This window comes from Lactuca virosa, chromosome 3 (genome assembly GCF_052849685.1).
Source record: "Lactuca virosa cultivar CGN04683 chromosome 3, Lactuca_virosa_CGN04683_v6, whole genome shotgun sequence".
Lineage (NCBI taxonomy): Eukaryota > Viridiplantae > Streptophyta > Magnoliopsida > Asterales > Asteraceae > Lactuca > Lactuca virosa.
Window position 1 is genome coordinate 220381695 of NC_136428.1, and position 12812 is coordinate 220394506.

Genomic DNA, 12812 nt, shown 5'->3' on the forward strand with positions numbered 1-12812 from the left:
TTTAGAATCTAACAGATTTTATTAAATGGCAAAGAATCTTGTATTCTTACATTTGCGATAAGGATTCGGAATTGTGAAATGGGTATCATTTGAAATGTTGTCAATTGATCTATTCCACAAACAAAGGACCATAGGTAAACATAGTGTGCATGCTTGGAGCATGGGACAACTATTGTTTTCATTCAAATATAAAGTTGATTATTCGAAACATTGTACAATGAATAATGAGTAATCAATATGGTGATTAAATAAAAGGTGTTTTACTGACTCTTACAAGTATTGGGGCCATATAGGATTAATTTTATTCTTGTGTTTGACTTTGCATGTTTTGACTTCCCGAATAACTAGGTTATTCAAAACGTCCACAGTCGATCATACTTTGGAAGTAGGTATTGAGGCAAGACTGTCAGGAACGGGTCTCTAGTATGTCTAGATGTTTTAAACATAGCTGCAGTATTCATGAGTGCTCCTGGAATAAGATTCGAGTATTGGATTAAACCCACGCTTATTTGAATCACTTAATGGATTCTATCATGAGTGATCATGAGACGATAATATCTTATATTCTTCAAACGGAGACGTCTGAGTTGTAGTTGCGAGTCGGTTGCACATTGACATATGTAAACGCACCAGTAACTTGTATGTTATAAAACATATTGTTGTGTGTAATTTGATGAGTGAGTACAAGAGAGCATTTGGGTCGAAGTTTAGCCGTTCCTTTAACCCCATGTGGATAAAAGCGATATTTGTTGGCCCCTCAATGATTTAGTGATGACAAACATAAGTGCTCGGCCGGGCCTGGACTGATTTGATTTGCTCAATTAGTCGGTCTTTATAAATCGGAAATCGGGAAACAACAGATGGACAGAGAGAATGATTATAATCCATGTCTCAGCCATACGATATCTAGAATGGAGGAATATATGATCCCTTATCTAAAGACACGTCATCGACTAGGTCAGAGTTCGACAGCGGCTTTTAAGAGCTACGATTGCTAGTCAGGATTTTGGAGTCATATTTGCAATAATAGTTTTAGACTTATCCAAGTGGGAGACTATTGGATTAGATGTCTAAGCCTATAACTATTATTGGTATGTACTCAAACCGAGAGTAGCATGGTCCATTTGGGTTGCATAACACTAGGACAATTTGTTAGGATGGACTTTTGAGTAAAGGTTATATATGATTTATTAATATATTATAAGTTCTAATATATTAATATGAAATCTATGGGGACTAATTATGGTAATTAGTTATATTTATATGTGTTGGGGGCTTATGATCCATGTTGGACCAAGTTTATGTATGGATACATAAAGAGTTGGGCCACAAGAAACATGGATCATAAAATCTGTGGGTATGGATTTGGGTCAAACCCATGACCCCTGCAATCCACCATATAAATATGTTGCTTCATGACCAAAAACATGTTCATCTTTTCTTAGAAAAATATGGACGATTTTGGGTGCATGGAATTCTCTCTCAAGAGCCACCTTTGTCCTAGGTGAGTTGTGAGCCATTTGAGGTACTCATACTTTTGGTTCTAAGCTCTTAAGGACAAATACATCACGGTTTCAAGCTACATAAAAGGTACGTCATCCTAACTAGTATTTCATATTGTTTATGTCAATTGTATGCTAGTTATAGGCTTAATGCTTTGGAAATACCATTACATGTATAGTTAGAGAAAACATATATCCAAAACATTTAGGGTTGTATGTGCACCATAGGATGTTGTAGTATACCAAAACCAACCAATATTCACATTGAACGATTTTGGAACAAATCCTTTGTATGGTTTATTGTTTTTAAAATGCAAATTTTACTTTGAATTTTTGGGACATTACATATAATTTGATTCATGTGTGAGGTATGAGTTGTAAATCATGTTGTTCTTCTCTGAACAAACTAACTAGGTTTAATTTATATGCTTAACACCATAATATTATGAATTTGCATGAAATGAGGGGTTAGCTTAATGAAAGAGGTGAGGATTGTGCTTGATGATTAAAATGTGAGACTTATGCATGGTTTGATTATGGTATATCATGCTTATATTGGAAATAGGGAGTGCATTCTAGCGATGAGTATTGTTTAAAAAAGTGTATCTTGTTTGTATACGTATATATAACATGATTGTCGTGTAATATTCCTTGAATTTATGGATAAAAATACAAACATGATTACATAATGATGAGTGGTGAGGAGTGTGTATGATCTATGCGAGTGAATTAATTAATTATAAATTAATTAAATCAGGGAATACACATAGAGGGGGTAAAGGGTAGAAACCTAAACTTAGGTATGTACACTATCCAAATTTAGCGATGCCTGTTAGGTTGGAAGTATACCATTGGGAAAAGGAGCATAAGCCAAGGCAATGTCAACTAGCTTTCTAGATGACCATTTCGAAACGTGGTAGATGTACACTGTGGTGTATGGGAACTGGAGTGATGTTCGCTACGCGAGGAAACCATATCAAGCATCATGTTTGGGTCGGGGTATTGGCAAAAAAATACCATTTGAACCACAACAAATCGGGGGAAATGTTATCGGTGAGAGTAATACCTCACTTAGTTCATTGGGTTGAGCCGTTTGCGTTAGTAGAGAATGGGGTACTGGTTATCAATGTTATAGACTCTTGTTAGTGATGAGTGTTATAGTAATTATAGAGAAGTACGTCAAATAATAAGTATTGTAATGAAATTATAAGACTTAATATATACACTGTATATTAATAATAAGTGATATTTGATGATTGGTATGAAATGTGTTGCATTCCTATATATATAACCAAGTGCATTCTATGAAATGTGTTTATTTGCATACATGTTGTACATGAGATTGACTTAGTGTGCTGATGTTGACACTTGTTTCTTTGCTTGTTTCTTTTGTCTTTCATTGGTATAAGTAGCATAATTGATGGCTTGGTGAGGATAGGGACATTGGGTAGTTATATTTCTTGATTGATACTTTAGTGATGATACAAATTTGGACATGTCCTTAGCTTTCTATTACCATTCGTTTTCTAAACTTTAATTTTAGTAAAGGTTATTTTGATAATAAAGTTGCATTGCTGATGTTTTCGTAATAACTGAAATATGACTTCCGCGAACGTAATCTATTTAAAAGGGTCTTAAATAAAAAGGAAAAAAATTCAGGTGAAAAATCACGGTGTTACAAACGATACCAAAAAAATATGAAAAAATATTTCTCTAAGGGATGTGAAGTGACAGAGAAAGGAGATGAGCTAATGAATATCCCCACATTTAGCTGTTAAAAATTTGGTTGGGAAAATTCAATCCAACGAATTTAAAAACATCAGTTGTCTGGGAGGCAACCCACGTAGTTTACATTTCCATTTTCAAAAAATTCAGTCATAGTACCAAACAAGCTTGTGGAAATCAAAGGGTATTCCCAAGTGTTGAAGTTCATAGTTTTTGCTGAAAACTTAGTCAAATTTATTTTTTTCTACAATTATTAGGTACTATCTTTGCTAGTTGCAAAACTTATATTTTTATTTGTTTATTAAGTTGTCCATTCCGTCTCTTAGCATTGAGGACAATGCTTAATTTTAAGTTTAGGTAGGGGGTTTGTCAAAAATTTGCTTTTTTTCTGACAATCTTTAATTTTTTTTTTCGTTTTTAGTTATTTCAGCAGTTCATTTTTTATTTTTCTTTCCCACATTTTATTGCATTTCATTTAAAAATTCAGAGAAAAAGTTCAAAAAGTATATTCTGTTTTTAAGTTTATTTTATTGTTTTCTCCATCTATATAAAAAAAACCCCAAAAGATTTTAGTTTTGATTTTTATTCTTTATTTTATGCATAAAAATTTTTTAAAAAAAAAGTGTCATGATTTGATGAAGTTCTTTATTTCCGAATGTGCTTTGAAAGATGGACCATGATAGGAACTCAAAACATTAATCTTCATATTGGCAGCTGTAGTAATAGTTCTTCATAACTAGGAATTTTGTTCGACACCATGAATTGTTAAACCAATTATAAACCTAAACTAAATGCTATATTGAAATATTGTGTAATAAAAAATAAATCAATTTTTGGAACCAATTTCTCGAAACTTTTAAGTAAATACCTACCTCGATAAATTTTGACTCCACATGACATAGCCATAATGCCTTATCCTTCTTGAGTAAATCGAGAGTCTTATAGCATACTGATTCATCCAATAAAAATATGAAAGTGAGCCAAACTATCACATCCGAGCTCATAGTGGTACCAATTGTCAAATTCGATACCTAAATCAAAATTCAAGAACTTAATCGAAAAAATCACAAGAAATTTTAAAAATTATTGATGAAATTAAAGCCAAAGACAAAAGTCATAATGAAGTTTCAATCAAGCATTTGTGCAAGAGAAGCATGTGTGCGGTGTGATAAATGATACTTTCAAAACACTGAAAGAACACGTGTTGGCCCCTTCAGGCGGGTTGACTATTTCAGTGAAACCCGATGGGTTCTAGCGGAGTCTCTAAGGATCGATTGAGTTGGCTAATTATGGTGAAGTTAAAAAGTACCAGAATTGTAAAATATTCTATTTTTTGTGAAAAATGTTTGTTAAGGTATAAAGTTTATTTAGTTTTATGGTTGGTTTATCAGTATGCACCGTTTAACAATTCTCTTACCTTGGATTATGGGATTACACTAGTATTGAGATTGCTTTTCAAGACATGATTTCATTTGAGTTTTCTCGATGTGAAGTTTGATCATTGAAAAACGAGAGTGTAGCATTTATACATATAAGGCTTCTTGCCAGTATACCAATTAATCAACTTCATAGCTATATAGCTTAACCATAACTCTTGCTACCTAAGTATCTAATATTTTTTTATATAATTATCATTATATCTCATAGAAATATTATTTTGAAATAATTTTAATACTTGGCATGCTTAACCTTTGTAAAATATCCCTTTTTATAATTTAAGGAAATGAGGGAATTACACTTTAAAATCCTTTAACATTAAACATTCTTATATAATCAAGCATAGTCACACGTAGTGATTTACATACACATTTACACATAAAATATTATTTGTTTTTCTATTTACCCAATAAACCCACACATTCTCACCTGGCTAGTCGGTAATAACTAACTTCCACTCTTATCTCCAATTCTACATTGCTTCTTAGTCCACTCTCTTGTTCAAACTTGTTTGGATAATACACCAAGTTCCTTAGAACTTGTATGGGCTTACTATCACACTTCTTATATTGGTCCTTTATTCAACCATTTACTGAGCCCGATCACCATTTGTTACCATACTCGTCGAGTCTCATACTATAACGACCAAACAACTTAACCCCGGAAACAATCAGCTCGATCACTTGAATCTGGTCACCCCGTAACTTTGGTTTTATAACCCTTATTAATAGGATTAGGAGTCCCACCGTGGAATTCAATTGTCAAATGTGTCATTGATTCTATAATAGTGGCGTATTATAAACTCGACTATTCAACTCAGTTTCTAATACCCAATTACAATACTATAACAAATAATGATAAGAATGATTACTTTACCTCGCTCTATAATTGATTCATACATATTGATGTTAATGCGTACTTCTATAGACCACATGTCGCTATGTAATTGCTCGGAGCTCTCGTCGCAAAATGTCGCTCCTCCATGTAGACGAGTCGCGCCCTTGACATGTGTCGTTTCTAGAGCTTCCATACGTCCCTTCTCTTTCAATGTGTCTTTCTCTTCCAACACATGTCTTCCCACGAATATAGGGCGCCCGTGCCCTCCAGACTTTCTGGTGACTTTTTCAGAATTGCAACGTACTTTTTGAACGGCCATAACTTCTGCATACAGACTCCATTTTTGACCAACTTTATATCCTCGAAATTGTCTCTATGTGAACTACAGCTTCCCTTTAATAATAATTCACTAATAACCTTTACATTGGTCATTAATTCTTTGCTTAAGAAGTAACGATTTTCTAGTCGTTACATTAGGATAAACTAGGGAAAATATACATGGAGATTTTATCAGAATATCGAAACTTTATATACGCATGAGTTTCCCAAGTAGTGATACGTTAAACCTCACTCTACCGTTAAGTAACATGAACACCTTCTCCAAGGTTTTTTTGCTATTGCATGGTCTTTATTATTACTTCAAGAAGGTAAAGTCCTGAAATATCCCTACTTATAAAGTTAGGAGAGGCAGAAACATTTGAAAGTATTACTAGTTTTTGTTTGAGGACTGCATATGTTGCATCCCATGTCTCTTTCACCTTTTTCATCCTTTCACATCCCACGCCAATGCATATTGCATTTCTCTCTCAAGCTAAATTCGTTTACAAAATGTTGAACTTTCCATTGATAGATATGTTCAGAGGATTCTTATCGGGGTAATATTATGGGTAAGTGAGTGATAGTGTATGCTAAACATAAGCTTATATACGAAAGGAAGATTATACACATAATCATTAAACACAGTTTCTAGAATTTGGATGAGGCGTTTTTGTGTCTACTTGGTTTGGGAGTCTAAAAACATTGATTGTATGTAATAACTAGAAGCATTATCTTCAGTTTATGTGAAACGTTACTTAATACATGAACTTCAGGTTGCTTTAAAAATTATCTTTATGTGACAAACCGAAATCTTTATCTATAAATCAAATTCATTCAATCAAATTCAGACTAGTTTCTGCTATCTTTTAGCACTGTTAAGGATCTGTTTGAGAGTTTCTGAGCCTAGTGTAATGTATGAATGGATGCTGGGATTAGTTAGCTTGAGATCGGGAGGTTAAATTCGAACCAGAAATCACTCACAAGGTGTTCACGGCCGCAAACTAGTGACCTCTATTTCTTCTCATTTCTCTTCCTCCCAACCGTGAACACATCCATTCTCTCTCAAAAAGCTTCAACCGTGATCACTCTAAAGCCTAAAAAACGTAAGTGTTTCATCCTTAATCCTATCATACTTGAAGGACTACTAGATCCTATCCTTTATTTGTCAAGTTTCATCATCATCTTCATGAGCTTGAAGGGATCACATACGTGAAACCTTCATAACGGCCGTGAACCCTTCATAGATTCATAAGGTCCATGAACACCTCATGAGGCCGTTAACTCCTTAAGGCCGCAAACCCATCCATGGGTGGCCGTAAACCCCTTCCAAGCTTCCACTTGGGAGCCTAACACTTCGTTTAGGGTGTTTCCTACAATATTAGGTGGTTTCCTATACTTGTTAGTAGTTATAACCACTAATTGAATACACATATATGTGAATATATGCCTTATAGGATCCAACTGTGCTTCAAAACTTCAATTGTGAACTCAAGCATCCTATATCTATCTCACCTTCCAAATCATTCACAACCAGGTGAGTTCATACTCCTATATTTTCTGAGCTTTTGATGTTTTAAGGGGGGATACAAGTAAAAGCACAAGTAATCTTGTGTTTGAAAAGATAATTTGGTTTAACATATTTTCCAATCATTAGTATACATTGAACATAGAACTTATTAAACATGGTAAACATTGTTACTACAAGACTTAAAATCAGTTTTACATAACATGTTAAGATACAAACATTACAAACACAGTTTTCAAAACAAAGGAAACAAAACTTATGAATTATGAAATAAAAGGTACTATTTTATAAGGATTCATGTTAATAACAAAAAGAGTTTTCATAGTATAATTCGTGGATTCGTTGAGAGAACTACAGTGTGAGACACGTCTTGTAAACAGAGTCTCCTGGAAGGAGAGCGTGAGTTTGTGTATAGATATATACGGGAATGACAATCCCACACCCTGACTATTAGCTACAGTCAACCTAGGGTAACAAACGTCATTCAGTTCGCGACGTCCAAAGTACGTCATAATGTTTATCGTCCATAGTATGGTTATAAGAATTCACAGGGGAAACAACGACTCGTTCACATAATAATATACCTAACGAACAGTGGTTAGTAACTATGTGATGACTTAGTATGTACATTAGAGTAATATGAAATTAACATCCGACATGCAGTGGGATTTGTGATCTCCGCCTCATTTCCTGTTCCTTGTTTGGTTGTGGGCTTAGGGCAGAATCACCCAATCGACTGTCTGTTCGATCTAGATTTTTATAACTCGTATTTACTAAGTGATCACAGGAGGGTATTAACAACACTTTCAGTATACAGAACAACACGTTTTCAACTAGTTTTATTTATGTAATAGAACTACTATACATTACTGGTGGTAGCCAAGGTTTTCAAACAGAACAATGCGTAAACAACATTAGTATGGTAGATACTTGTACTTTTCGATTTATAACAGATAACTCAAAAATTTACATTTAGGGAAAATATTGGATTTTTCAGGATAAACATCAGTACTTTACAAACAATAGGATTCTTATTCAATTAACAAATATTCATTATTAATTCTATAAATCCTCAGTCAATACAATCGAGTTACGTATGAAGAATATCTGATAGGCTGTGGGATGTTTGGTTTCCGCCTCATTCTCTGTTCCTTGTTTGGTTGTGGGTTTAGGGTATATCCACACAATTAACTGCGTATTCGATATTGGTTTATACGTAACTAGTATGAACTAAGTAGTTATAGAAGGAATGGGTTTAATCATGCTTTTCATAAGAAAATATTGGATTTTCTTGAGGAACAATATCAACAGATATCAAAGGACCAATACAGATAAATCTGTCAGTATCTAGTGAATACTTTAGGGTTATATACATGAAGATCCGACAATCAATGGAATGTGTGGCCTCCGCCTCATTTCCTGTTCCTTTTTTGGTTGTGGGCTTGGGGTAGAACCTCAAAATCGATTGTTTTTTCGATCTAGATTGTATACGATTTGTATACACTAAGTACTCGCAGGAGGAACCAGTAAGAATCATTTTTACTTAACATTAATTACATCGGAAAATATAAGGTTTTCTGGAGAAACACAACACACTTTTCGAAAGAACAAAGAACCTGTTTTTCTAAAACAAAACGCTTATGAACTCACCAGCTTTATGTTGATACTCTTTCAAAACCTACTTGTATTCTCAAGACAGTAGTAGACAGGTATACGCACCGGGTTCAAGAAGATGGAGCATAGTAGCTTCGAGTCTTTACTTATTACTTACTTTTGGAGTCAATCATGTATGATTGAAATACAATGTAAACATTATACTATTAATGCAATGGTTGTTGTTGGTTTTATTACTATTATTCAATTGTTCTGATACTATACATGACGTCCTCCGCCCCCGAACGTTTCCGTCGTTCCGGTTTGGGGTGTGACACTTTACTTTTAAATGCATTGTTCTCTCCTCCTTTCATAAGCTTATAATGAGAAACTAAAGCTCTACAACACGTTTACAATGGATAACAAAGATTTACTTGAATCTAGTCAACATGGAAAAATGGAAAAGATTTAGGCAATGAGGTATGCAACACCATTTGAAGTCATAATTTTGACTATCACATTCTATTATGAACAAAACGGTATACGAGGTTTTGAAATTCTTTGAAGAAGAAAAAAAATCATCTCGAGGCTTTTGTTTTTTTTATAAGAAAGACTAATATTTTAATATGTGTCTAAGCTTTTTGCTTAAATATAAATATATAAAACATTTTATGGCAAATATGAGACTTCATTTCCATGGAATTATACTTAAATATATGTTCATAATAGAATGTGAGCATTCTAACACTCCTATTGTGTGATCAAAATAGCCACTAGGGTTGTTTTCAATTATATCTGATGCTACTTGCTTGGAAATGCTTTAAAATCGATTTTCTACTGTTCTGGACAGTGGACTCGCTGAGTCCAAGGCAAAAACTGACCAACTCGCCGAGTTTGTTCATACACTCGACGAATTGGTGCTCCAGAATGTAGATTTTCGAGGTTTTTGGCTAGAATTAGACTAGGATCATTACCCTAATCTGTTTTTCAACTTATAAGCCTGTTTTTGATGTGGTCATGATCATATTAATCCAATTCAATAGATAATTGTCAAAATTTTCATGTTTTGTATTATTTTAATGGTTAGGCAAATTACATGAAAATTGTTTGATTTGAATTGTCTTGTTTCATATGAGTTTAATCTAGATCATAGTTTTTCTTGACATGTTTGTTAGTTTAATTGGTGATCTTAATGATTTTTTAACGGACTCCATAACTTGTCCTCAATTTATGGAAAACCAAAAGTTTTTGCTTTTAAAAGAATCATTTAAGCCATAGGTTAAAAACTTGAAGAGTCTTTTTCCCATAAATTGTTTTATGACCTCCATAACTTGTCCTCAAGTTATGGATTTTCAAAAGTTTCTTCATCAAAGTCTATAAAACCTATATTAAACTCATATGTTATGGATTCCAAAAGTTTTTTTTTTTTGAATTGTTCAAAACTTGCCCTCAAGTTTTGGAATTTGTAAAGTTACACTTTTGAATACTTTAGTTCCAAACCCTAAAATTTAAATAGTTTAAAATTCAACCCTTATACTATTATAATATTATAGGTTTAATATTTATATATATGTATAAGAGTAAAAGTCAATCTTACCGTTAGTAGGCCTCATTCACGAAGTCGTTCTATAAGGGGGGTATAAGGTTACTGCCTATAAAATGGCAGTTTAATGGGTGTCCACTCTCGCCCACAACTTCCTTGACTGGTGGAGGGTCGTTAGTCGAACGGGTAGGATTGGTCTTTAATTCTCCATTCATTAAAAGTATAATGATAAATATAAAGTAACTAAACACTTATAAATTCCCAATCTTAGTTACTTTAGGAAAATGTGAATATGGTGCTAACCTATGAAATTTCACTTTGCACCTAGTTAAGCCGTTAGTGGAGCGTGTGTGGTTAACCGACACACTAATCCGGACTGACAGTGTGTGGCAAAGGGTAGCTTGATGTTAATCATATGTCAATGGAGCGTGTGTGGTTAATCGACACCTTGTTTGTGATCCTCGGCATCCCAGTCACAAACTTGAAGGGAACAATCGAGATTCAAATATGCCATTGAAAGTTTCGATTAATCTTAAAGGATCTAGGAATTTCAATTCACTTAAAACCTAACATTCTTTTTCGTTTTTCGTGATGGAAGTTGGTAAATCGACATTTACCTACCTTCAAATATTTTGCAATTGGATTACGGCATCCTTCTTCCAAATTGTAAAATATTGTGTTGGGTCCTAGCCTTAATATTTCATTCGGGTGTTATCTTAAGGACTTAAATCAACTAACTTGAATTTTTCCCATTGTATATGTCTAGTTCAGACAACTATGGTCTTCCCAAATCTTTTGGAACAAGCTTTCCTCTTCAAGATGATGTCCCGCGGTTGGATCGTGGAAGTCATACTTCACTTCCTCCACCTCCTACAATAATTCTCCCTAACCCAGAAGTTCAAAGACTTGAAAAATTCAAGGTCACTCAAGCCCTACTTGCAATGAAACATCAAGATGGGAGGAATGTGTGTAATCACGTCTTGGAGATGAAGTCACATATTGACATGCTGAGAGTATTGGGTGTCGTTGTCTCGAGGAAGTTGGCGGTTGACTGGGTTCTTTAATCATTTCCTGAGTCATATAGTGAGTTTGTTAAGGAATACTATGTGACAGACCACGACATGACCCTTATTGATCATACCTATTTGCTTGTGGCTGCTGAATCAGCAATGATTTGGCGTACTGGAAAAGCAAAATTGATTGGAAGATCTACTCCCCAAACTTCCATGGACATTGACAATAGAAACACTGGAAGTACAGAAAAGATTTCTCTTTCCAAAGGAAAGAGAAAGGCTAAGTTTGAGATTGTCCCGTGTACCATTCCCAAAGAGTCTATTTGTTTCTATTTCCAAGAGAAGGGGCATTGGTTGCGAAGCTGTCCTGACTACCTGAAAGATCTGAGAAAAGGTAGAATCGATAAGTTTGACTCTGCTTCAGGTAAATCTAATGTCTAACTCCATTAAGTTCGTAATTGTTTATTCTTAATACATGATGTGACAAGGTTGCATTTTGATGTTTCGTAGGATCATGCAAAGGGAAGGAAGCTTAAAGGAAGAGTATGTTGAATCAGATCACGAATATGGATTTTAATCGCATGGTTCGAAGATCGGATTTTTGAGTTGCTGGTTAGGAGTTATGATAGATTGCTAGGAAATATGTAATGACATAGTTTTCATTTGTAATTGTATTGTAAGGAAAGGTTTTTTCTGCATTTTATAAATAAATAAAATTTTGTTTTTATTTCTTTTATATCTCCTTGCAATTGCATTTGTGAAAATTGATGTTTGTATGTTTCTATGTTAGCAATATGAATTTTATTCTTTCGTTTGTGGTAGTGTCGAGTATTTTCCAAATAAGGAAAGATTCTCATCATCCAAGTTTCAATTGGACAGAAACTTGGAATCATGAAAGTTGTATTTGTGACATCCTCATTTTTAAAGCCAAAAAAGACCGATTTTGTTTATGCTTTATAAAAATCAGATTACCCCTTTTAATAAAAAAATGGTGCAGAATTTGTTCCTAGAAAAACATGATAAATACGTTATCAAAGCATTTCCGAAGAAATGTATTTTTGTTCATTTAAAAACATTTGGGATGTCATCATCAATATAGAAACATAAGCATAAACAAAACTTACATTCATTTACGCTAGTGATCTACATCTCTTTAATCTCTCAGTGTAATGTAACTTCATATCGACACTTGTGATACAAATAAGCTTGAGTGGGTCAGGTTGGGAAACCTGGTGAGTACATAGGGTTTTCAACCTACAATAATTTAATTATTATCTTTAAACATCAAACAGTCAACCCAATTACCCATCCCCATTATC